This window comes from Neodiprion virginianus, chromosome 1 (genome assembly GCF_021901495.1).
Source record: "Neodiprion virginianus isolate iyNeoVirg1 chromosome 1, iyNeoVirg1.1, whole genome shotgun sequence".
In the NCBI taxonomy this organism is placed as follows: Eukaryota; Metazoa; Arthropoda; class Insecta; order Hymenoptera; family Diprionidae; genus Neodiprion; species Neodiprion virginianus.
Window position 1 is genome coordinate 12,536,832 of NC_060877.1, and position 25,497 is coordinate 12,562,328.

Here is a 25,497-nt window from a genome sequence, read left to right on the forward strand (position 1 = left end):
TGCACACCTATACGATTTCAAAACATTAGATTTTGAAATATAGGCTTTGGTGAATCACTATTTCTCTTAGGGTTAGAAATTCGATTTTGAAAATGTCAAGCTCTTTACTACGGCAAACGATTACTATGATGGACCCACCGAAGAAATGATCAATATCAAGACACGTAATACAATTAACAAAAGGTCAGATCTATATAACCTTAGTAATTTGTATGCCCTCCCCCCCCCCCTCCCGCCCCTTTCTAATTTCAGTTATTATATGAATTTGTTGTATTAGTGGTCATTTAAAATTTTTTAATTTTCGCGCGCTTCTTCGTATCGATTAACTATGGATAATCAACCAATCAATCATATTGCGTTCGATCGTGTCTTACACTTCATTTCTCCACACGACATGTAACCTACAACACCTTATGTTTGTCAACTGAAGTCACGTTCTCGTAAGTCTTGGTTTTGCATGTTTTCTACAGGTTTTAATAATAAAATTGCAATTGATGAAACAATTTATTTCTGAATAGAAGTACCTAAGTTTCCTTGTATATATGAGGACCATTTATACCCACAAGTCTTAATTCTCCAATATTGCATTGCATAAAGAAACGATAATCTCCAACCAACCATTAGAATTGGATTCCTTACATGTTATTCAAATGACAAATATGAAATGTCGATGCGCGACCTCTAAAAAAAGTCGCATGGCATTTTCCTTCCAGGAGGTATAATATCATATTATTAACTATAGTTTTATGAAGTGTCCGGTAAAAAACGAAATGAAGTTTTTCTTTTGAGGCACTCTAATCTGAATGTCCAAAAGATAGCTTTCACGACTCTTAGATGTCAAAAACACGCGTCGCAAGATATTATTCCAGCATCACAACATATAATAATTTTCAGTTTTGCGTTCTCTGAGTAGGCAACTGTTTGCCAGCCAAAACTCTGAAAAACGGCATAATCTAGGTTATATTTAAACGTGACATGTTTTATGTTCTGTAATATGATTCTCCCATTTGATACTCGAAAATGAATAAGCTAAAAATCGGTCCACTGACACATATTCTCAATTTTATATCAAATTAGTTCCATACCGAATTACAAAAATTACTTGAAAGTAAGATTCGAAATAAACTGTTACCCAATAAGTTGCATCCCCAATAATCTTTACAACACCATGATGGTACCAATATTCATTTCATCTCTTCAAAATGCAATTATTCACACGACCGCTGCAGTCTCGCAGGAAATAAACAAGTGAAAGAATTTGTTTGACAAATAAAATTGATGGCTGCATACTAATAATTAAAAGTCATAAAGGCTAGAAAAATTCGGAATGAACGCTGGCAGCATTGTATTATGCTCAACGAACGGTGTAACTGGATAAGAATGTCAGAAAGTGCCCCACAGCTTTTTATTCAGCAATTGCAATAAGTAAATTCATATAAAAATGGGACTTTTCGGCTGAATGTTACTTTCCTATTTTGGTATTTGCGGTCATTAGTTCGAAACCGTCATTTACACTAATCCATTTTCCTCAGGACCTACTATAGATATCATGTTGAAAGCAAGACTATACTTGGATATCAATGAAACATACGAAATGTAATATTTTTGTTGAAAGTTCATTAATAACTTAACAATTCGCTCGTGCGGGAACGACCTACTTTGCGCACTCGTATCGTAATGTACTAATTTTCTGTCAATTCGATGTATTATACCAACTTAAGAATATGATTCCGATGCATTTTTCAGTTTCCTTTCTGATCATGCTTTGAAATTTTATATTCAAGTGGTGCTCCTACACGAACATCCATAAAATCAGCGTATTCCATTTTCTACGTACAACTTAGTTTGCACTCAATGACGGCATTTTGGCACATATAAACGTAATACGTAATTAGTTTCTTGAAATTCAAATTTCTTGCTAAGACAATACCATACTACCTAACGTCGACGAAAGAATTCTAAAGACAGTCGACAACATAAGCTTTGCTGTGCTTGGTAAGACGTTTTGAAGTGTGCGGATGAAATCAAAGATTTTTACTATAACCAACTCTCTTATGCCAGAATCCTATAACAGCATCGGAAGTATAAAAAACTGCAATGATTTGGGTTCCACTGCAGAGAGCAGCCTAAGAGAGCCATTACATAATCTCTTAAATTACTGAAATTTTTTGATTCATCTCCCAACAAAAATAAAATGGTTATTTACAAAATCATCTAATTTACTTCCAAGAAATATTTAAATATAAGTTATTGCCGAGTGTCTTATAACATTTGATCGGATGAAAAATTCGACATCAAGTCAAGCAATTGAGATTCATGTAAATGATCCCAATAAAAAATTGGAAAAGAAGATTGAGAAATGGAACGCAACATTCCGAGTTAGTGGTACGTGTAATAACGAGGGTCCCAATTCAAAATTCCGCACGGTATAAATTCAACGACATTGTTTTTGGAAGTCCTTAGTTATGTATGAATGTGGATGAATTAATTTTTAGGCCGCCAAGTACGACGAACTCTAGATTTTTAGTTTTGTTGAATTTGAAATGAATGAATTTACGTACACTGATACGATGTACGGAATGTCGCATAATATGAAGAGAAAAAAAGAAAACATTTAGCAAGTTTTCAAATATAGTTGACACTCCCAAGAATAGAATTCCTAATAAGAATAGTACGTAAAAATGCGGCCTGCAGGTTGCAGTTGTGAACGAAACAATATGAAAAAGAACAACAGCTACAATTAATTTCAAATCTGTAAAATATCGGGGTAAAAAAAAGTCTGTACTAACACACATCGGTTACGGGCTGTTTCTCAGTACTTCCTGCTTCAACAACAGATCTGCCAACGGCGTTTCAGCCGCTTACTACACAGGCCATTCACAAGCTCAAAGGACAACCTGGAACAAAAAATATTTAAGTCTGTTTAGATTATATTTTATAAAAATCTGAACCCTGATAAGTCACTTGTGGTGAATATCACCCCAAACATATTTCAGCTCCTCACAGTCTTATTCGTGAAATGGGCGTCATTCTTCATGCGAAATAAAGCGTTTTTTTTTAAAGACGTTTTTGGAAATTTTTGTAACTTTGGCGATGTTTTACAACATTTAAACAATCAATTTTGGTTAGAAAAACTAAGAGAGCTATTTCTGCGATTCTTAAACAATACCTAGATATTTTCTTTAGATTTTGAGAATCTATTTTTGAGGCAAACTATCACGTTTGGGATGAATTTCTGCCAGTTTACAATCAATTTTAACTAATGTAAACAATATTCTCCATTGCGAAGCGCCCAGCCACCGATGCACTAATTCCTCGCTTATTTGACTTCTCAAACTATTATGTTCCATTGAAATACCGGCAGACCTATAATTTTGTGAGAATTCAAGTTCTGCCACTTTACACACGTACGCAGAACTTTTCATTTAACAACATTAATTTGTTGTTGCCCCACTATTTTCCGCTAACGCGCTAACTGGGTAGAGCCATTTTTATAAACGCATAGTAAACCATGCAATTCGCTGGAGCTGACAAGTTTATACATCAAGTCAAGAAACTTGACGCTAGCTCCCCGACTACTCGCATCTCAATTGGAGCGAACTAGTTTGCTGCAAACAGCTAGGAATTTTATATTGATCTCGTATTTCAGGTTCAATATCATGATGAGTAGCCAGCTACGTCACGTCCTGGCCTCGGCCTCATAAATCATTCCGATCCTGACTGCGGCACTATGCGTATCAGATTCCTTAGATGCGTTCGACCTGTAGAGTGATTTTTTAATCGCCCCAGGCCGACATCTCCTAAGCAAAGAAAAGTACGAAGAACCGTTGAATAATCAAGCCTAAGAAGTCGAACGAGGAGGAAGGAGGAACGGGACAGTATCAAATTTGTTAGAAATAAAACAGAGAATGACAAGTAAAACTGTACTTGGTTTTTCTCAAATGGAATGGTATACTATTTCGTATTCGATCTGGGAATGTGATTTCAAATTTCGATTTTAACACACGCAATCTCCTTCTAGTGGCTGACATACAGATAACTTAACGATTAAACAAACATCGGAAAGTGCATGAAATATTCTTTAAATTCGTGTGATTGTTAAAACAAATACTTAAAAAAAAAATTTTTAAACTCCGAAGTTCCTAAGGAAAATTTTTCGCAATTAATTTTTTGCCAATCTATGCTGCATTGCTTTTCAAATTTTATGGCAACTTTATTGAACATTTGAAGATGTGAAAAAAAAATTTAGTCAGTATGAAATAATTGTTTTGACACAACCTGAAGAAAATTGTTGCCTGATAATTTTTCTTCGAGTTGACAAACTGCGGCAATTGTAGTCCTTTTGTTCCTTACCCATTTCGAAATTGCAATGAAAAAATCGATTTTATGTGAAATTACACTATCGATAAAACTAAGAAACATGAAAAAGCTTAATATTTGAATAATGGCGGGACTCGGAAATAGAAGATGCGATCTTTACCAAAAATTTTCATGTTTGTTATGCAAAAAACGATGGCTTAATTCAATTTTTTATTTATATATATTAATTTAGTATTTAGATTTATCGACATAGAATTGGAATTATGCATCTATGAGACTTTGAATGAAAAAATCGGTTTCTTGGATCGCTACCATACGTTTCGAAGATGTAGTTGTGTGTTAAACACGTTAGTTTTTTGCTATTCTGTAGCATCTAAATAATTCCGAATTTCGCTTCAAGATTATCAGACGATATTCTCAAGATGTTGAACTATCGATTTGAGAGGGGGGGGAGTTGATTTTTTCAAAATCCATATAGCCATCCCCCCTTAAAGCTGTGATCTGTATCTTACGGCCATGTTGGAAAGCCTTGAATAATATAGATAAGAATTACGATTTACGCAATCGTAGCAATTATGGTCGTAAAACTATTTGCAACAAAAAATTTGATTTTACAGGACTAACGGTGTAAGAACACCATAAACATTTCGAACTATATTCAAATTCGAGCCAAACGGCTGTCAATTCTCGATATTATTGAGTGATTCAAACAATACTATTTAGCTTTCCCGTAATTGTATTTATAGCTTGGTCACCAGAAGTGTTACAAATAAATGTAAAATTTGATCACATGTAATGAAAATGTCATTGATCACGATCTGAATTGTGTACATTAAAAGTTTATCAGGATTTCACAAAAATCTTTATAGGCATACAAATTTATAACTATTTCAATATTCAAGTTTAATAAACTAATTTCCAATATTTCTTTTGAGCGGTCATGTTCGAACCAAATACTGTTTAAACCTAAGAATTTGATAGTCATAATAAAAATGAAGAGCTATTCTTGTAGATTTATTCACGTGGAAATAACATCGTAGAGTCATCAAATACAGTACATTGATATAGAAATATTATAATAACAAAAGTGTACCCTGAAGTAAAAAGTCACGGAGCTATAACGAAACTATTTCTTAATCTAGAAAGACGGAGAAAAAAAGCTAGACTGGATCAATAAGCAATGAAGACGCTAGATACTTGAAGGTCGTTGTACTGCACTTTGATTTTGAAAATTTTAACTTTTTCTATCAAAGTAATGACTTTATTATTTACACTGCATCAATGACCAGTGCAATAAGACACCAGTAAACTTCAATGTTATGTATAATTATACCTGCAATAACCGATAAAAGCTTATCGCTGTTCAGTAAACATTGCATGTGATGTAAGACGTGCGAAGTTGCGTTGTATTAATCAAATAGAAATTAGTTGACAAACGTCATTAATTACCTCAGGTGAACGCTTCCACAACAAAATAACTGTCAATAACGATAATCATTCGACTTACTCGAAACGACACAAGATTCCGATCACCGATCACAGTCAATAAACAATATACACTAGATTTATCGGTTCAATATATTACCTACAAAAGTGTTTCGGCAGAGATAAAAAAAAAAATTCAGCTGCGACGTTTCAAACGAGATCCGAAGTGTTCCGATTCGGTCGCGTGACTGCCGTGATAGTAAACCGTATTGCTTACTAAAAGCCATGCCGCGCGCCGCGCTGTCTCGAAAATTCTCTGTTCTGATTCGCGCAGGAATTATAACTGCCGGTATATGTTGGTCGTGATAAGCGATTAGCATTACGACCGAAATTGATCGATAATTTCAACCTTATCTGGTATAGCAATGCCGCAGGCCAAGCTCTGCCCGAGTCCTCATTTGTACGTGGAGATCAGGCTTGAGTACAGATGAATGTGTCGCAAAACAATATGTTGTTTTTTTTTAACCTTTTAATTCGAGCTGGAATGCTCAGCGTTCCACTATTTTTTTGGAGCTATTTATTGATTAAACTACTTTTTTGATAACAACTGCTGGGTTTTTTGGTTCCACATGATCGCTGAAATATTTCTAAGTCTAAGAAAAATGCTAAATTGATTCATTTATTTATTGCAAAACAGCACATGTAAACAAATGGTCGAAAGTCGTACTTTTCCAGAAAAAAAACCGTATTTCTTGCCAATCAACCATAAAAATTCGAATACTGATTTTTACACAAACTTAATAGATACGCAACAAAAAATTTTTGCAGAATTTTTTCGATATTTTTCTACTTGTTGTTTTTGTCTGTCCGCCAATTTAAATTTTTCATTTTCGAGTTCAGATTCGTAATCAGCGACCCTAAAAACCCGTGTATGCAAAATTTCAAGTGATTCGCATATAAGGAAAAATGTTTGCATGAAAAAGTTAATGCAATTCATTTCGGGACTGTAGTTCGACGATCAGTGTCCACGGCGAACAAATTTTCGGAACTTAATTCTGCGAACATTTACTTGATAAGTATGAAATGAAGTGGTCCAAGAAATCTTTGAGGAGTAAAAAAAATGGTCATTAGTACTGTAACAGATTGACATTTCACACTATATATTTTCTCAAGCAGATACAATTAACGAGGTATACAAACTGATTTAATGAAATTTGGAAGCATTTTTAAAGAACTGAGTTTACGAAAAATAAGAGATAATTGGCAATTTTCTTATTTGTGAAATCCCCTCAGGTCCTCAGATGTATAGAAGTGGGAAAAAAAACCTCAAGAATGTTACACAATAGTGGCGTTATTTTTATGAACAGCGGTTGATCTGTGGGCGAGGGAGAAAGAAGGGGGGGGGGGGCGATAAGAGAAAAAGACTATAAATTTTAAAGCTATCCGAACCTTGGTTCGTAAGTTAAGACCTGGGCGCGATTAAAAAATGTGATTCGTGTGAAGACGGCTTCAAAGTTTGCAATTGATATTGGCACGTCGGATTCACTAGATTTACTGCAACTTCTACAATTATTCGAATTTTTTATAGGTTACGGGGTTGAAATATTCTTAGAAGATGAGGCTATTCTAAAATGGAATGAGAAGAATTGATTTTCTGAAAGATTATGAATGTAGGAATGTACATCTTTAAATTGATTGATATAATATGATTGATTTTAATTGAGGCTTTAACTGAGGAGAATATTGTCAACGGAATTGAAAAAAGTATCTCTTCAACCTGGCATAGGGTGTATATTGTGAAAGTTTGGAATGGCGAACTCAAAACAGGGTAAATCCAACCGAACTTATGCACGTCAAGATACGTTTTACCTATCAACATTCGACTTACGGTTCACATCAAGTTCCAATCGTTAAACAAGAGGCAAATGCCGATCAGCAAAACGTATTCTCGAGTGTTGAAATGTTCGTGGATTTCAATATTTTATGCCGTTAATTAAACAAATGCAGGCTGAATTATGCTAATTTAAATTGCTTGTATCGGACTTACACGATACAGAATACGCTGTAGGCTGCACTGCGCGCATCGGTAATCGTCACCGAACCAGTAGTCATCATCAGTCCTATTTGCATATATTGATAGAAACTTATTTAGATTTATTCTAATGTGGATCTATGGATTACTGTTTCACCGATGATTACCGGCGCATTCACCTTACGTATGGTAAAAGAGAAGCGAATGACGCAATATATTTATCGGCGTGGGCGTCGACGAAATGCTATAAATAACGGTAGCCGAAAGCAGGAATTATCTTGGGCGAGATGCCAGGTCAAGTTCTTAGAAAAATGGGTCGTTTCTGTTGATGAAAGTTGAGCCATTGATATGCAGAAAATGTTATGTCTATCTAGTTGGACTTATCGTCGGTCGATAAGGTAACTGCAGGCTTCGATCTATCAACAATATGAGATACTGCAGAAGATAGGAGTGCATGTTATACGGGTATACCAGTTTTTACAACCTATTCCTCGATCAACGGAATATGCTTGCTATGTCGTACAGCGATTCCATTGTCTAAGTCAATTGTAATTATAGTTTAATATAATCAATATTAAATTATGATATTTGCATATTACCTAATTTCATGTAATAAAGCTGAACGAAACTATTTCATTCGGGTTTTTAACACATTGAGAAAGAAAATATAGAGCATTCTTCTGAAGGAATATTGAAGAATATTTCAATTAGACGTTCGAATTGGCATTTTAATAATAAAAAATACGAAATAATGGTATAAATTAGAAACCAGTTCTCAATTTAATTTTTTATATATATCTTCCAAGCAGCCATCAATTGGATAACTTGAGAGCAGAGGGAAAGCCACGAATTCGGATTGGAGTTATACTAATTATCAAGATAAGAGTGTGTTTTTGTATTTTTTACAGAAGACATGCATTTGTTAGTTAAATGTCTAAAGTGTAATAGTATTTGAATTTCACCCGGACTATTCGGATCAATGTTGTGTATCAGCATCACACGATGCTTCGTTACTAAACAAATTAAAGTGACAGTTATAAGCCGTGAATATATTGTTGTAATGATTCGAAGTTCATGTTAATGGCATTTATTACACCCCAAATTTTTAAACAAACTTTATCCTCAAAGCGCCTATTTTGGGTTATTCGTATCAAAGTTTTGGACCTGATTTAAAATTTTTTGCATCGTACAAATATAGTGAAACTATTTGTAAATTGAAATGCTTACAATTAGTTAACTAAACAGATCGTACTGACGATGAAATTTGCTGTGCAGACACTCCGAGGCTTGAGCTTTTTCAACAACGATTGACGAAATTTTCGCGAGTATAATGCTCATAGTATCAAAACGTACAGCAAATTATTTGATCAAATACTTTAATATAACTAATTGAAGGCATGGATAAATCAGTCGGGTGATCCTTAAAAATGTCATTTTTGAATTTCGACTGGCGGACCTCGAAAATTGGTTCCAAATACTTCTAAAACGAATCCGTAATTTTTCATCGGCGAAGTAATGTTTAGTGGTGATAACCTTACTTCGATGTCATCAACTCGAACGTGAAGATGAGCTTAGCAATTGCTTTCAGGGAGCAGTATTTTCGTTGGTCAATATTTTGATTTTTAAAATATTTGAACTTGGGATACAAATTATTTGTGAAACCAGGCTTCAAAAGTAGCAGTATCAAACTAGCTTCACAACTTCTGAACGCTGGAGCATTTTATGATTTGCCAATAACGACAAAGAGTAACTTGAATAAACCATCAGCATTCAAGCAGGTGCCTATAGTTATGCGAATCTTACCCTGTTTCAAAGCCGGGAGCCTAAACTTTATCACTGCTAACAAAAGTTTCATTTGGCATTGATCAAAATGTCCACCCGGTCCGCTGAAATTGAAGATTTGCAACCTCACAAGTTCTTGGTCTCGACGAATATTCAACAATTCTCTGTTGAAATTCTCTGCTGTTTGTGGATCGATAGATAGCCGTTCTCTTAAAACACTTTATAAAAATCGAGTGCTATCGCATCTTTTCCAGCCTGCGAGCCAGTCGTAATTCGCTTTAAGATTGTGAATATTTAATATTCTAGCAAAACACAACGCCTTCTCTTTGAGAATGGGCCCAGAAACAGATATTTTCCACAAACGTGCGCATGGTTTGATTTTCCGCACGGGTTTGAGTGCGCAAAATGTCCTATTCCCACATTGTGGAAAAGTGTGCGCAAAGTAGATTCCACGTGTAATATTGCCACGCGAGTCATTATTATATGTAATTGGCAACAGTTAATGGGTAGCTTGAATTTCGTAGATTTTTACAGCTTATATACGTTATTCCTATTCTTTCATTTCGACGTTTATAGCTGTACATCTGTTGCTATGGCGGATTTCGACACACGAATCACGGATAGCTGTGATGCTCTATTGTTTGCGTTATTTTAGCTGGAAATATTTTTCATTGCCGTTATAAATTCTGCACCTATGTAGCCGCAAAGTTGAAGAACAAGTCCCCTGAAATTTCACCAACACGTGTTTTGCTGGCTCCAGTGTCATCGATATTGAAGATTATTATAAGTATGAGAATGTTTGGTTTTGTGATTATTGTGAATTTTCGAATTTACCGATAATTCTGAACATCTTTAGTTTTCTCAGAATGATGAGTAAAAATCTTAAAAATTTTCTTTTGATTTTTGAGTTTCTTCCTCCCAATCCCCCGAATGGGCTTCGTCCCCTTCTTCACCAACCCGCAACTCTATTTCTTCGTGCTTAGTCTATTGTCATGGATTATTCGTTGCCCTTGACTTTGTACACCTTGTTTGGAAAAAAACTATACGCAACCCGTGCACGCAGGTCATGTCGCACTTGTTACTTAATGAACTATAATGACCGAAAACTCTTACATAACCTCAAACTGGAATAATGAAAAATCTAGAGACAGCAACCAGTCAGTTGGAATGAAATGAGTCACATAAGAATGCTTTCAAATGTTGTGTGCAAATTATGCTGAATATCATTTAACTGTAAATCCTTACCACTGATTTCAAGTAAAATCTTGGACATTTTCAGTGTATTTTAAATCGTTTCGTGTGGTTTCAAATTGACTGCACTAATTTTATTGAAAAATAATTGGTCACGTTTTGTACTGCAAAGTGTTTTCCACCACAAATAACACACATTGGCACATCCATTACACTAATGACATTCCACAGAAATTGCTCGTGATTATGTTTGAGATTAGGAAATGAAACATTCAACACTCCACTTCACCTCATTTGACATGTTGGTTGTCGATCGCAAATCCTGATAATATTAGAATTTTTCACATAGTCGCACGTCCATATGAAAAGTGAGAATTGTCAGTTCACTCTGAAAGAAAGTCTTCTGAGGTTTGTTTTACACAAACATATTTTGAATTTGAGCCTATTAAATAATTTACTTGGTGTCAGTGCGAAAACTCAATTAAAATCTATTTTAACTTGATATAAATTTTTCTTCCGATAAAGCGGATTTTCCAAAAGATTTTTATTCAAATACACCAAAGTTGAGAGACTCCGGGTACACAGGTAGAATGGGGGAAGCTGTAAAATTCACTCAAACGGACTGAAGGGAAAATTTTCTTATAACGACGTAGTACAGTATACTAATTGCGATTGTAAGACGAATTAAGTGCAATGAATTATTTTCGAAGAAATAATGCTTTACAATTACTTATGCGCGATTTTATAGCAAGCATGAATTTTTGTTGGTTAATTCCACCAACCTCAAGATCAAATCATTTTTCTTTGAATCTGATGAAGTTACGACGTGGCTACTCGTTTGTTCATCAAGCAGCACCCGGTATACAAGTTTGGTTTTTCAACAAGTCTGTTATCGAAAAAATGTTTAAATAACGTAGGTGGATTTTTTTTTTTTTTTTTGTGGCCATTCGGGGAGATATTTGAGATTTACTTGAAAAGTCGTTCAATATCTCATAAATCATCGTTCACCACTTGACTGTCAAGCCGTTATAGGACCGCCAATTAACCGCGCCTGTGCCGCAACCGCCAAAAATTGCCGAATAGCGTCATAAAGTAATTTAATGTTTCTGGTGTGTGAGTTAAATATTTACTTTTGAAAGCATGTGTTCAAAGTATTTTTGAGGCCAAGGAATCTTATTATGACGATAGAAAGTTCTTTTTTCCACGCATTCATACAGTTTTAAGCCCTCAAAGTTAGCGAATTTTTTTTTATCATTTTCTCAAACGGTGTCATAGAAAAGTTCTTATGATTTTTTTTTTTTTTTTTGGGACTCCCCATGATTTTTTAAGGAATTTAGAACACGATCGTAGTCAACGAATGGAATTTTTTGGTTCATAGATGGCTTGCGCAGTTTGCTGTTAAAGTTATCACAGTAATACCACGAATTAATGGATTAACACTCAAATTTATCATGGACAAAAGTGCCAGTTGTAAAAATAGAATTTTCATATACCTGAACTCATATAAATTCAAAAAACTTGAATACCCTGAACTACAGAAATAAATCTACACTGTCGAAACTTAATGAATATTAATTGTATATTTACGCTACAAACTCAGATCAGACAGAACAAAAGTCACCGTAGCTCGGTTAAAACGGGTTTCTGTAACTTTGATACAACACGAATGAACCGCGAACTCGAATAAAGCGATATTGAAGGATTGAGGCTCTACTGCAGTAGTTATTTTTTTTATTGTTAGCACCAGTCACTTTTTCGATTCATAATTTTATCATGCGCCTATTATAATATCTAACCCAGTAATCATTTTTTATAGATTCGTATTACTGTAACATCATACTATGAAATCTCTAGTACGTTTTTACTTTTATGTAAATTGTATGCAGCACTAGCGGTTCTTTGATCCAGAGTTATAATTTTTAATTTTTTTAAAGCATTGTTAAATCGTGCAACGAGTATAAATCTATGCAATATTATGTCGCGTGGTGCTTTTTTGTGATTCCACTGACTCGATGAAGATGTAACATAAAACAGGTATCACGCTGTCATGTAATCAGGGAAGCCTAGTTGATACATGGAATTGTCATCACACATTACTAACCTTATGCTTTGCACAAGTTCGATTTAACTATTGTGTAACACAAAGATCGTAGTGTTATATATATATATGATGGTAATATTGAAAAATAATTAGGCTCTATTTTTTGTGATTCCCAAATTACAAACATCATAATAATAGCAGTAAAATTGATCAAATAATGTCACAGTAGGATACAAAAAAGTAAGAGTGAGACGATTAACTTCGAGATCTAGAAATCGATAATCCTCTACCGCAGAAAACGGCGTAAAGCACGGAGATCCGAGCGATCGACACGTGGAAACGAGTGCATCTGCATAGAACCGCATTAAGTCTTTTTATTCAGAAGTATTTGCAAGACTCATAAACTGAAATTGGTGGACACAAATGTAACATTTAATAAAGGTATTTGAAGTTGCCTAACAAATTTGTGAGCTTTCATATTGTGAAATAAAATATCCACCTTCGGGTTAAATAGCCTAGTCGCAGTCGTTTAAAAATTCAATTGTTACTTGTACACTGCATCACAATTCCAACGCGCGTGACGCCGGTAAAGGCAGATATAAAGAGGATAAAAGTTGGAACAAGTGATCTCAGATAATAAGAAGCATTGCGATGGGATTGTAGCTAAGTATTCCACAAGTTAGGCATTTTGCAATGCTTCTTTTCGACACGTAGAAGGGTAGACTTGTTGGCTGAAGTAAGAAGTGCATGCCGAAGGGCAAGAGAACTTTTTTGTTCGGCCTGCTGGGCTGGAGTTGTTTCAACAGATAACTAAATTTTCTACTCAATGTAAAGTTTTATTAAAAAGTTAAATTTTAAAAAAAATTTTCAGCATCAGTGATTACAGCTTCTAAACAAATGATCAATCCATTTTGGACAAAATATTTATTTGCATGTCACAGAATTTCATGCGAGAATACTGAAATTTTGTAGTTTTTCTTTTTTTTTTTGAAAACGATATTTTTTATTCATTTTCTGTATAACTGTGTATTTCATGATTTCAAACAAATTGTCAAAATTTATCCACATAGGTAAGTAGATATTTTTGCTGTACAACTTCGATATCAAAATATGATCGTTCGAAAAATTTGGGTACCAAAAAGTCAAAATTCGGTAGCTACGAAACGGAGGGTGAAAAAAAATCTATAAATTTCACAAAAATTTCTTATTATTGGTGAAATATCATAATAAATCGGTGGGTAAATCCAAGAGGGTAAAGATCAGGACTTGTTCGACTTGACATGAACTACCCCTTCTACATATTGACAAAGATGCAGATAAACACCACAATATATAAGCATTAAATCTTAAAATGACAATGGCAAAGTTTAAAACGATCCAACCAAGGTTAATTTAGTACCATGAAACGATTCATTTTTTCAACTCGAACGACTATCCAGCGAAATGTATTTTCCGAAATGCCTTGTTTCGAGTTACTCGGAAATCCTCCTCACAAAATGAAGAGTACAAGAGATGGTTTTCACTTCACAAACTGAACTATTTCCGATGTAAAGAATGAGCGTCGAATATTTTTGACTACTCTAAAAGTATACCACGTTTGAATAAAATCCGCGACTCATACCCCGGTAATTTTATCATTCAGATCAATTGCAAATTAAAAAAAAACTTCTAACGGAAAGAAAAACTTTGCAAACTGCGTAGAGAGAAGCGTTCCGATAGAGATAACGGCTATCAGGGTTCAAATAGTGACTTTGTCTGTTCGTAATTTAACACGAATGGGCCAAAACAGTTATTTATATGATTCAATCAGAATCCAACCAATATTCGCCATGGTGAACTTTGATTGATCCAGGGCACTTTTCTTCCGATGGGTCTGAAACAAGGATATATTTTTGTAGGTGACTGTAGATTGAGAGTGAGAATGACTCAAGGTTATGCCAAAGCGTGACGTGGTTGGTGGACTTGTGCGTGTTTCGGTCAGGGTATATTTCGGTGGGGCAGACACCCAGCTTATATAGGTGTGTCTTGTAAAATGTGACAAAAACAATATGTTCGCAACAAATTACATTAATTTTCTTCTTTAGGAAATGTCTCCACTGAAATTATGACTTGGTAACGTTACTGCGACGGAGTATGTTTAGGAAAACTCGCTACTTCGCACGCTTACGAATGTCTGACGTTTAGCAAACGAGCACAAACAAAATATATTATTATTTTGAAAAACCAACTCCTTGACGGTGGTTCTAAAACTGTCTAATAACGACGATTTTTTACCCTGACGTTTCGTCACGTTAACGTGACCAGCTCGAGCATCGTCTGAAATTAAATGAAATATTGCCAAAAATCAATTTTCTTACAAAATTCAACGAGAACTTTGATTTTTAAAATGCTTTCAGCATATTTCAATTGAGGCTAGTTAGTATACAATTTCTGCACATCTGATTTTGATTAAATGTGATTTATGAATATTACTCAAGATATTTCAACGTTTGTAACTAGGTGTTAAAAAAATATCATTGCTTTTAAAGACATCTTGTTTGACAATATTAAAAGTTGTACATATTATATATTTACTCAAAAAAGACCAAATGAATTTGGCTTATCGAAAGTAAAACTTGGTTTTTTCTTTCTATTTACGCAATTTAAATCCTATACAGAGCGGATTATTTTGCGAGTACAATAAGATTGTTTTACAATTTTAAATTACAGTATTTGAGGAACGAATGAATAGCTTTACAAATTTCAATAAACGGTTTCGAAAGTTAAGTTTGAGAATTAAGAGTAAGATAAAACTTATGCTAATTCAAATTTTCAATAAATAAGATTCTCTCTTGATCTTGACTTTCACCCTCACGGAAAATAAACCCCAATTTGGGTGTAAATTCCTACCCCCAACTCATAGATAATGCTAATTTCCCATAAGAAAAAAGTTAGAAGTACGACTTTACACCCAAGTTGGGGTTTTTTTCCGTGAAGGCGTAACCGCATTCACGTAAAGCGCTGTCAACAATATTTATAGGAGGATTCTGATACGTTTTAATAAATTACGTGATTTCGAGGAGGATAAAAGTTGGCATTGTCTGATTTTTGTACATGATATGACCTACTTCTGAGAATTTTGATAAATGACGATTGAAATTAGAAATCGATATTTTATTTCGTAATTTGTTCATTTTTGAATGACAATCGTTGTTTGGAACAACGACTAGAGAATTTTTCAATCCGTAGTTTCACAGTGTCATGCAAAAATGAATTTTTTCGGGTCGGAGACACCGTTTTACATTAAAATATCCTTCTATGGGTCGCTGAAGTAACATTTTTCCTTTCTTTATAAATTCCGAACCACTCAACTTTGCGTGAGAAACCAAGATCTTGAATTAAATCAAAATTGGTGGTATATGCTTATTCAACTGTCTGAGTCGGATTATGCTACGCATATTACACAGAGCGATTCTTTTTTCGAACACTGGCTTTGCAAATCGCGATTGGTTAAACGAGAGGTTATCCAACTAAAGGTAGAAAACTTGCAAATAGCCTTCATTCGAAATTTCTATTTCAAATTTTGACAAGTACAATTGGTACAGGGACCAAAATAATTACTGCATATTCTTTCTTGTTGAAAATAGCAATTACGTTTTTATAATACATAGCATTATACTATATTATAATAATTCGTCGTATGAGCTGTAACTTTCGTGCAGTGTGAAAACAAAAAATACGAAATAATTTTTTCATAAACTATTTCAATAACTGATGAAAAAAAAAATTTCACCCCGAATTTTGAAAATATTCTATGGGATCACCGATGAAGTGGCAAATAAGGAATACTTCACACTTTTACACTGCACGTGTAAGAGAATTTTCGTTGCACAATTTTCAATTTTGGAACAACATTTATCGAATTCATGATATGGAAATACTTAATTAATTTATGTCAACACATGGGACATGAAATAGCGTGCATTGCCTGTACTCTGATAACCTTGCACAGAAGCGCATCCAGGCAAAGTAATCGGATCATAACTGCCACGCAAGTTTCCGCTCTGACGTAACGCGTATCTAAAGGCAATGTTTTTACACGCCCAAGAAAATGACAATGACAATAGAATGTTAACGAATAAAATAGCGAAATTCACTCGCATTTGATGTTTTGAAAATCGGCGCCAATTGCTATGTCAGTTGTAATTTCTAAAACTTGTCCTAATTTTTCATTTTCTATCTAGATTTCAATTGCTACGAATAGATGTGTCGTATCAGCAGAATCGTAAATAATATTGTATAAAAAATTGATCGTACGGACTTTAAACTAGATCATCTTCACAATCCCGTACTTGAAAATAGTCAAACATTTGATTCAATTTTTTTCGTGCATAACATAAATATTTTCTCCTGCATTTATGTGGCTGAGTTTTTAAAATGGGAGAGGAATGATCGTGGAAAGTTATTTTTGCAGTTCTTGAGATATACCTAGTGAAATATTTTGTCACCTCAGGTGCCTTTTGAGAGAAGGCAAAAAGATTTTTGAACGCTGTGAAAAAAGTTTTTTAACGCACATAACGCTCTGACCACAAACGGAAAGCAATATAAAAACGAAGGAAAAAAAGCCTCTAACTATTGTCGGGGAAAAAGTCGAACGCCGATAGTATCGGTCAGGAATGCGACGAGCGTTGCATAAAAACGCAAGTCAAATAGAATTTGCGAGAATTCGATTTCCAGACTCGTGAGTGAACATATATCTTGTACTTGACGCGACAGGAAAACGCACCATAGCATTCTATAAATACATGTGGCGCCGGGTGCGGTGAAGAAATCTTTGCACAATCTTGAATTTGCGACTGCATGTGCAATAATGCAACCGTTACATCAACTAACCGATGCGAATATCTGAAATGCTCCAATTTTTACCTTTCTCCGAAGCTCCACTTGGTACCGTTGAGGTCGGACATGTAGTCCAGGATTACATCCACCAAACCCGTTTGCACTAGGCCTCGTGAGTGAAAAATTTGCTCAGAAAAACTACTCGTTTCTTTTCTCCGTTTAACATGCGCTAACTGTTCCAGAGCCTGATGCAGTCGAACAAAACTGCACAGCTGGAGAACGCTCAACGATGACTCTGCTAAAATACCACTGGACACCGTCAGCCAGAAGGCCGTTTTACACTGACTGTGAACGCTGTGGCAGTCCGCTATGTATACCAACCCGTTCTGAGGTTCGTATATGTCTTGGTGTGTCAGTTACGTACGAAACGTTTACGTGTGAGTTTACTTGCTACGACTTTGCATGGTGGAGGGAGGCCTTGTTACACCGATAAACTTGATTCTAACCGCAGTTCTGCGCCGTCGCGTTCGTGTCATTGTGTCATCAAAAGCATTCGTTCAAGTTGAAATACTTCGATTTTCACTGTAATGTATGTTGGGACACGGTCGGTGACCGGTACTCGATGGTTTGAAAAAAAAAAGTGAGGTGACACGCCTATGCTTCCAGATTTCAAATTTCAAACTTCTCAGCCCACTGTACAAATTATACGTACGATAAGTTTGAAGGTCGAACCTCTACCCTTGGGAGTCTGGTCACGTACAGCTTTCAGCTTTTGAATTCCTCAATCGAAGAACTGACGAAGATTCATCTTCAACAATGTTTGTAGTAACTATCTACCGTTGAGATATCTGACGCTGTTATTTCCGTCGTTATGACGAAATTAACTCTGTGAATCGATCGACATCCACTACGCCAAACAGCCTTGCTGATTCTACACATATAAAGGTGTAAAATGCAAATTAACTGTTCTACGCGAACCAAATCACTCACATCTCAGATATTTATCGGATTAAAATCGGATCACGGTTTCGCGCTTCTCGCGGCTCGAGATTTAACCCTAAATTTTCCATTCTAAATCTTACAAAATAGAATGTTTAAATGGTTTTAAAAACGGTAGTTATTTGTCACGGCTGTTTGTTTTACCTAAGGATCGAGTACCTAACGAGAAATGTTTCGATTTAATGTACGAAATTCCGCACATGAATTGCAACAAAGTTACATGCACGGAGGGAAAGGATTATTTCAGTCAAGTGATATTCGTTTGATTCAATGGAAAGCTATAATCAAATGCGGCGAAAACAATACTTAGTTAATTCAACCAAATGCTTTTGTCGGACGAAATATTTGTGACAGCTCAATATGGAATTGAATCAAGCCTTTGAATGATAATATTGACTATCAATTTATTCAAGATAAGACGGCGTGAGTTCCTTACGACGAGGTGAATTTTTTATCAAGAAAATGTGTGATTGAAATGACTAAAAATTTGATTGAATGCAGCTCAATCGATCTATTTTGAAAATATGAAATTATTGCATCAGAACAAGTTGAGCTTGGTCTAATTCATGTTTCGTTGACTCAGTAGTTCAATGGTTAAGGCAGGTCATTAATTCTCAACCTGTCACATGGTTTTCAGTATACGCGTTGACTGTCACATTAGGTTTTTCGCTTCTTACCCTTATTTTGCCTATTTTAGGTGCTCCAAAAATTATGAAAAAACTTATGCATGTTCTATGAGGCGTCTAGTCGAAGATGCAATGAAGTTTACCCAATTATTCATTAGCAAAAATTTCATTAACAAAGTGCCCAAGGAAAATGGAATTTTTCACTTTTTTTCAAAAAATTCCAATTTTTCAACAAATTAATGAAATTGAACGGGGTTGATGGCACAGTGAAGTTGAATAATTATATTTAGAAAAAAAAGAATCGGAGTTGAGAAACGTAAATTAAATGCTTCATTTTTTACCCTCGAAATGGGCTATTCAACGTTGAGAAAAATATGGCTATTTTGTAATGTAAATTCAAAAATTGACTAATTATTCATTTTGTTTGCAGGAAATCATAGAAAACTGCTGACTTATCATTTTTCATCGGCTATACAATAATTATACAAAAGAATCAACAAATTATTTTCTGTCCGCCTGGGTCCCAAAGACACCAGAAATTCTTCTTTTGATTTCTGAGCCATTTCTGGGTGAAAGCCTGACTTTACACAAACGTTAAGTTTCATTTGGGGTCTTTCGTGCCTCCTAGAAATTTCAATAGCTCCGAAATCTGCGAAGGTCGCACGTACACTGATCTCTCTTGTGCACGCTGTCAGGTCCCCGTCAAAAAATGTTTTCGTAAAGGGGTAGAAAGCCGCGTGCTTTTTTGTTTACAAAATTTACAAACAACAAGAAATATTGCGAGTACGAAAACCCCATGTGAGAGGGTAAAGGTTTTTGTTGTTCCAAAAATCTTTTGCATTGACTTAACATTACAGTTATCCAAGCGCACAAAACGTGATCTTTGAATTATATCATTTATAATTCTGTAGACTTCAAATTTTGTGGGATGTACTCGATATTTAATGGGTAAAACCCTAAAAATTATCGTTGTACCTGCAAGTCGTCTTCCTCATGGTTCAATTCATCACAGCTGTTCCTTCTTACCGGCACTTTGACCAGCAGCGGTTGACAACGGTTTTCACTTCGATTTCTCTAATTTTCAGTTAATTTCAACTAAACAATTGTTCCAAAAGAACCAAATAAATAAAAACTAGGGGTGTGCGGGTACCCGAAATTTAGGGTACTCGAACTCGGGTTCGGGTCAGGTTTGCATCGGGTCGGGTTTCTTGGCAAACCCGAAATCTTCGGGTGGTCCGAAAATTCAGGTAAACTGAAAACTTCGGGTAGTCCGAAATTTTCGAAAATATCTGGTCACTTCAGAAATCCCGGTATTGTTGGAGAAGCGAAAACAGTCACAAGCAAAATTTTCGACAACTCCGCAATTTTCAGCAAACCCAACATTTTTGAGGAACTCGGGAATTTTAGTAATACGAGTTTTTCGGGTGATTCGAAATTTTCGGTTAATCCGAAAGATTCGGGTAATCCGAAATTTTAGAGTACCCGACTCGAAAGTAATCCATTGTACCCGAACCGACCCGAACCAAAAAATTTCAGTACCCGCACACCCCCCATAAAAACCTACTTTCTACCAATTCTGGTAAGTTCCATTACTCCCGTTTTCACTGTTGATGGATTTTAACAAAATCACGTTTCAACTTGCTCTTGTAGGTGACGATCTTGCAGTCATTTTGACTGTGGAATTCTTCACGATGTTTTTCTTAACTTGGCACTAAAGCCGTTTCATGTCTAACCGAATGTAAGTTTGCTGTTCCTATTTTCTGACATGTCGTCTATTGTTCTTTCCTTATATATCTTTTATTATTTTCTTCTTTTCTGTTTTCGGCTCTAAATGTAATAACTTCTCAATTCTTTTATATTAAGGTATAATTTTGTAAAAATAAATGTTATAATTCTAAGGAGCCCCCCCCCCCCCCCCCCAAAGGGTCGGAACGTCAATTTTATGTTTTTATTTCAATGACCTGGACACTGAGAAAATCCCCTAAAATGTTAAATACTGGACAGAGGAGATTAGGTTAAATTGTGATTCAAATTATTTAAAGAATAAGCAACGCAGTTTGTGCTCAGAGTGTGACAAATTTTTTAAAACCAACAATTCAGAAAAATTGTACAAGTTAATTTTTATTTACACTGAACTACGCTTGGTTATTATTTATTTACGGAAACCCAAAATTCACCACAACAAATTAACGCTCGTACAAGGACAAATTTACTAAACACTGTTTACCTGAGATGAACGCAGAGTTTTCTTCTCTTGGTTGAGCTTTTGAAATAAAAGTTGTCACTTATCTTTAATCGATCCAAATTGTCTTGGATTGTGTGGGCGGCTCTGCGAGTCCAGCGGGGAATGGATAAAGAATAAATTGCAAAATTGTCTGTATCTTTTCTAGAAGCACGCCGTTTAAAAATTCTGTAACACTATTTACGCACAATTGTTCTGGCGGTGGCAACTGAATTATCATCTCTGGCTGAACGATTGAAATGTTTATTAATAATTGTTTACCAGCACCTCAGAATAATTCGCTTCATTTTAAAAATGTTATCTACAAGGGAATTTTGTGGAAAGGTTTTCGAAAGAAAGAAGGATAATTCACGAAGGCCAAATCGGGTACCGGTGGATTAGGTAAATAGGATTTATTTAACAACTCAACATCCCACGTATACTCAAAATCTTTGTTGAACTGCCTCGATTGGAGGGTTTTCAAGAACTGCCACGTTCTACTCAGTGCGACGCTTTTTAAGGATTTGTACTTTAGTGTGCAGATTTCTAAGGCGCTTCCTGATTGGTTCCTTTCATTTTTAAGGAAGTTATGCCAATGAGGAAGCTTCAAGTATTCATATATAATATTATGTTTCGGGCCTTCTTATTCGCCCTGAACCACCCCTGCCTTCTGGGTCCAGCGTAGTGGGTGAGTTACGCCCACCACGGCTTTTCCCATGGTTGCAGGTAAAAAATTCCATACTTGAGTCATATATACAAAGATTACCTGTTCTATCCTTAGGACATCGCTGCTCAAACAGATATCTACTGGAAGATAAAAGGTTTTATCACACCACACGTGTGCGCCAGCTTTGCAAGTTCGAAAATACCGTAAATCGATTTTCAGAGGTCTGGTTCAATATTGACAAGATACCACGTATTATCTACTGTGGTTCTTTTAGTACGCAAGTCAACCTAAATCTGTTTAGATTAAGATTGTCTGTTAAAAATATTTCACCATAATATTAGCATAGGCTAGAATGGGTATTTTCCAAAACGGTTAGATGATTGAAAAGGAGCCGCGTGCATGCGATACACGCAGGGATTTCTAAAAATTGTTTAGGTATAGGAAACTTAGAATGAAATTATAAAGGTTGTAAAAGGATTAAATAAAAAGAGAGTATCAATCATTAAAATCAGGTGCGTAAAGTAAGACGAGCTTAATGCTTACGGGGAGAGGGAATCGAGGATGTGACTAAGGTACACATAAAAAATATGTTCAATAAAGTTAGATATTTGTTGTTTGCTTTCATCAGGCTAAAAAATATTTTAAATTACTTTCTACAAAAATAAATATTCTATCCTAATCTATTGTGCCAATAAAACAGGCGCTGTATAAATATATGAATATCGCCACGGTAAAGACCCCTTGCTATTAAAATACTTACAGAAACGTTACCTTATTTCCACACCAGTTAAAAATATTGTTCTTGGCGATCGATTCAATGGTAACATATTGGCAGAATTGGTGTGAATTTTTCACCACGATCCTAGGATTGTGCCTTTCTTAGAAATTCGATCCACATAAGTCGGTGTTATATACATTGGTTTTTCAGTTGTAAAATCATTCATTCATAACCAGTTTCGAAGACAAACTGTACTTTTTCCAATTTTAATTGCCGTTTCTATGTAACAATTAATACGTCTTGTAAATATTCGCCATTTTACAGCTCAGATGCCGAAAGCATTCTCTATTCATCCACTATCGTGAGAATGTCGATAATTATAGATGCGTTTTTCTGCTGAAGTATTGCATACAGCTAGAAAGGGTGTCAATAGATATTCAGTTCATGGGAATGCCGCATCTCCAACAAAGACGTACGGCAATTCTGAGTTGCATAGTTTTTTTTTTTGTTTTTTTTTTACGGTATATTTGCATTAGCACGTTCGAATAGCTTCCACATATTCGATTTTGCAAATACTCCTCCATAACTTTGTTGTCCAGGTGCATCAATGTCAACTAAACTGAATATATAATTCGTGTCACGTACTGCTAATAAGATAATATCATGATGACCCTTTGAAATACGATACTTGGACCCGAAATTAGCTGGTTCCTGTAAAAAATCGGACGCGGCATTTCATTAATGATGATAATATACAGGGTGGTCCATTTAACTCTGCCACCGCGAATAACTTGGTTACTATTGATTGTACCGAAAACTGTCTTTCGGAAAAGTTGTTGCATTTGAAGGGGCGAAATGAGTTTTGGAAGTGAATGTCATCTGAAGGTCATATCTTATGAGGTTTCGGTGTTTGCGATGGTTATTTAAATGGGATTACCTATTTTTTTGCTCACTACAAGAAAGCTGACATCAAAACGCGTCCAACCATGTGCAGCAACATGACCTTCGGATAACCTTCGGCTCTAAAATTCATGACTAAGTAATGGAGGTTGAAATTCAAGGATAATGAATTGTATCGGCACATTCAATACCTTTTCCACGTAATTCATTTTATTAAATGCTGAAATTGTTGTCCATCAACCTGAATACACTTGTCAATATGCATAATGAAGGATTCCCTGCCTTTACATATTATTTCTAGAGTAATACTTGCGCACGCATTGATCATACGTTCCTTCATTCTTTGGTCCATTATTCATTGATGGAAATCTGAATGGACAAAAGGACGCCGACATGTTAACTGACCAGTTACCGGAATTATTAGAGGGTATCCCATTACAAGATCGCCAACGGATGTGGTATCAGCACGATGGTTGTCCAGCACATTTTGCACACGTATTACGTGGTGTACTGAACCGAAAGTTCCCTGAGAAATGGATTGGTCGAGGAGCACAAGTTTGTTGGCCCGCGCGTTCTCCTGACTTAACACCTCTTGATTTCTTTCTCTGGAGAATGATCAAGGATGTTGTGTACCGAGACGTCCCAACAACACTGGAGAATATGAAGGAACGTATCATCAATGCGTGCGCAAGTATTACTCCAGAAATGATATGTAAAGCCAGGGAATCCTTCATTATGCGTATTGACAAGTGCATTCAGGTTGATGGACAACATTTTGAGCATTTAATAAAATGAATTACGTGGAAAAAGTATTGAATGTGCCGATACAATTCATTCTCTTTGAATTTCAACTTCCATTACTTAATCATGAATTTTAGAGCCGAAGGTTATCCGAAGGTCATGTTGTTGCACATGGTTGGACGCGTTTTGATGTCAGCTTCCTTGTAGTGAGCAAAAAATAGGTAGTCACATTTAAAAAACCATCGCAAACGCCGAAATCTCATAAGATATGACTTTCAGATGACATTCATTTACATAACTCATTTCCCCTCTCCAAATGCAACAACTTTTCCGAAAGACACTTTTCGGTACAATGAATAGTAACCAAGTTATTCGCGGTGGCAGAGTTAAATGGACCAACCTGTATATTTAGGTATATAGCTCGTACTTGTAATGTATGATCTGTACATCTTACGTCGATCGTTACATGGTTTTCATCGAATGCACCAACGCAATGAGGAAAATGACGTCGTTTTGTAAAACCCGCTGAAATATTTCGCCAATCTTGTGGAGAAGATTCGTGAAAAACTTTTGGGCTCAAATATAGCAAAATTGCCTCACCAGTTACCGCTATGATGTTTGATATCGCAGTGAGCGGTATAATGAACAAATAAACCAACCAGATTTGATGGTCCCCAATGGCGAGATATCTGAAATTTTAATAATTGATAGATAAGATTGATCAGTCCAAAAAAACCATTACTGGAATATTCCGCTATTTTCATAATTTGTTTGAATAAGAACTTTGGACGAAAAGATTTTTCTAGGCTCAGGTACTTATACGAACTGGTAGAGTGGCAGTATTCAAGGCAACTAACAATAATTAAAGAAATCAAGAAATAAAGTAATAAACTCAAGTCGAGAAAAATTGACAAGTCAATCAGTCGATTATTTTCGATTAGGTTCACAAATTCAAGTTAGTTAAGTTGGATTACAAAAGATAGCAATAATTAACAAGTCATAAGAGAATAGTTCAC

At 35.4% G+C, this 25,497-nt stretch overlaps 1 protein-coding gene across 2 annotated transcripts in view; it reads right to left on the reverse strand.

Annotated features, from left to right (window-relative positions):
- The window catches only part of LOC124299101 (multidrug resistance protein homolog 49), a 97,855-nt gene extending 79,922 nt beyond the window's left edge, over positions 1-17,933 (reverse strand). For both annotated transcript variants that reach the window (XM_046752122.1, XM_046752045.1), the window contains exons 1-2: positions 17,697-17,933; positions 2,790-2,897 (exon numbers count right to left, since the gene is read on the reverse strand). The gene's annotated coding sequence lies outside the window, so the exon portion shown is untranslated. The remainder of the gene's footprint in view (positions 1-2,789; positions 2,898-17,696) is intronic.
- Between the last annotated feature and the right edge of the window lie 7,564 nt (positions 17,934-25,497).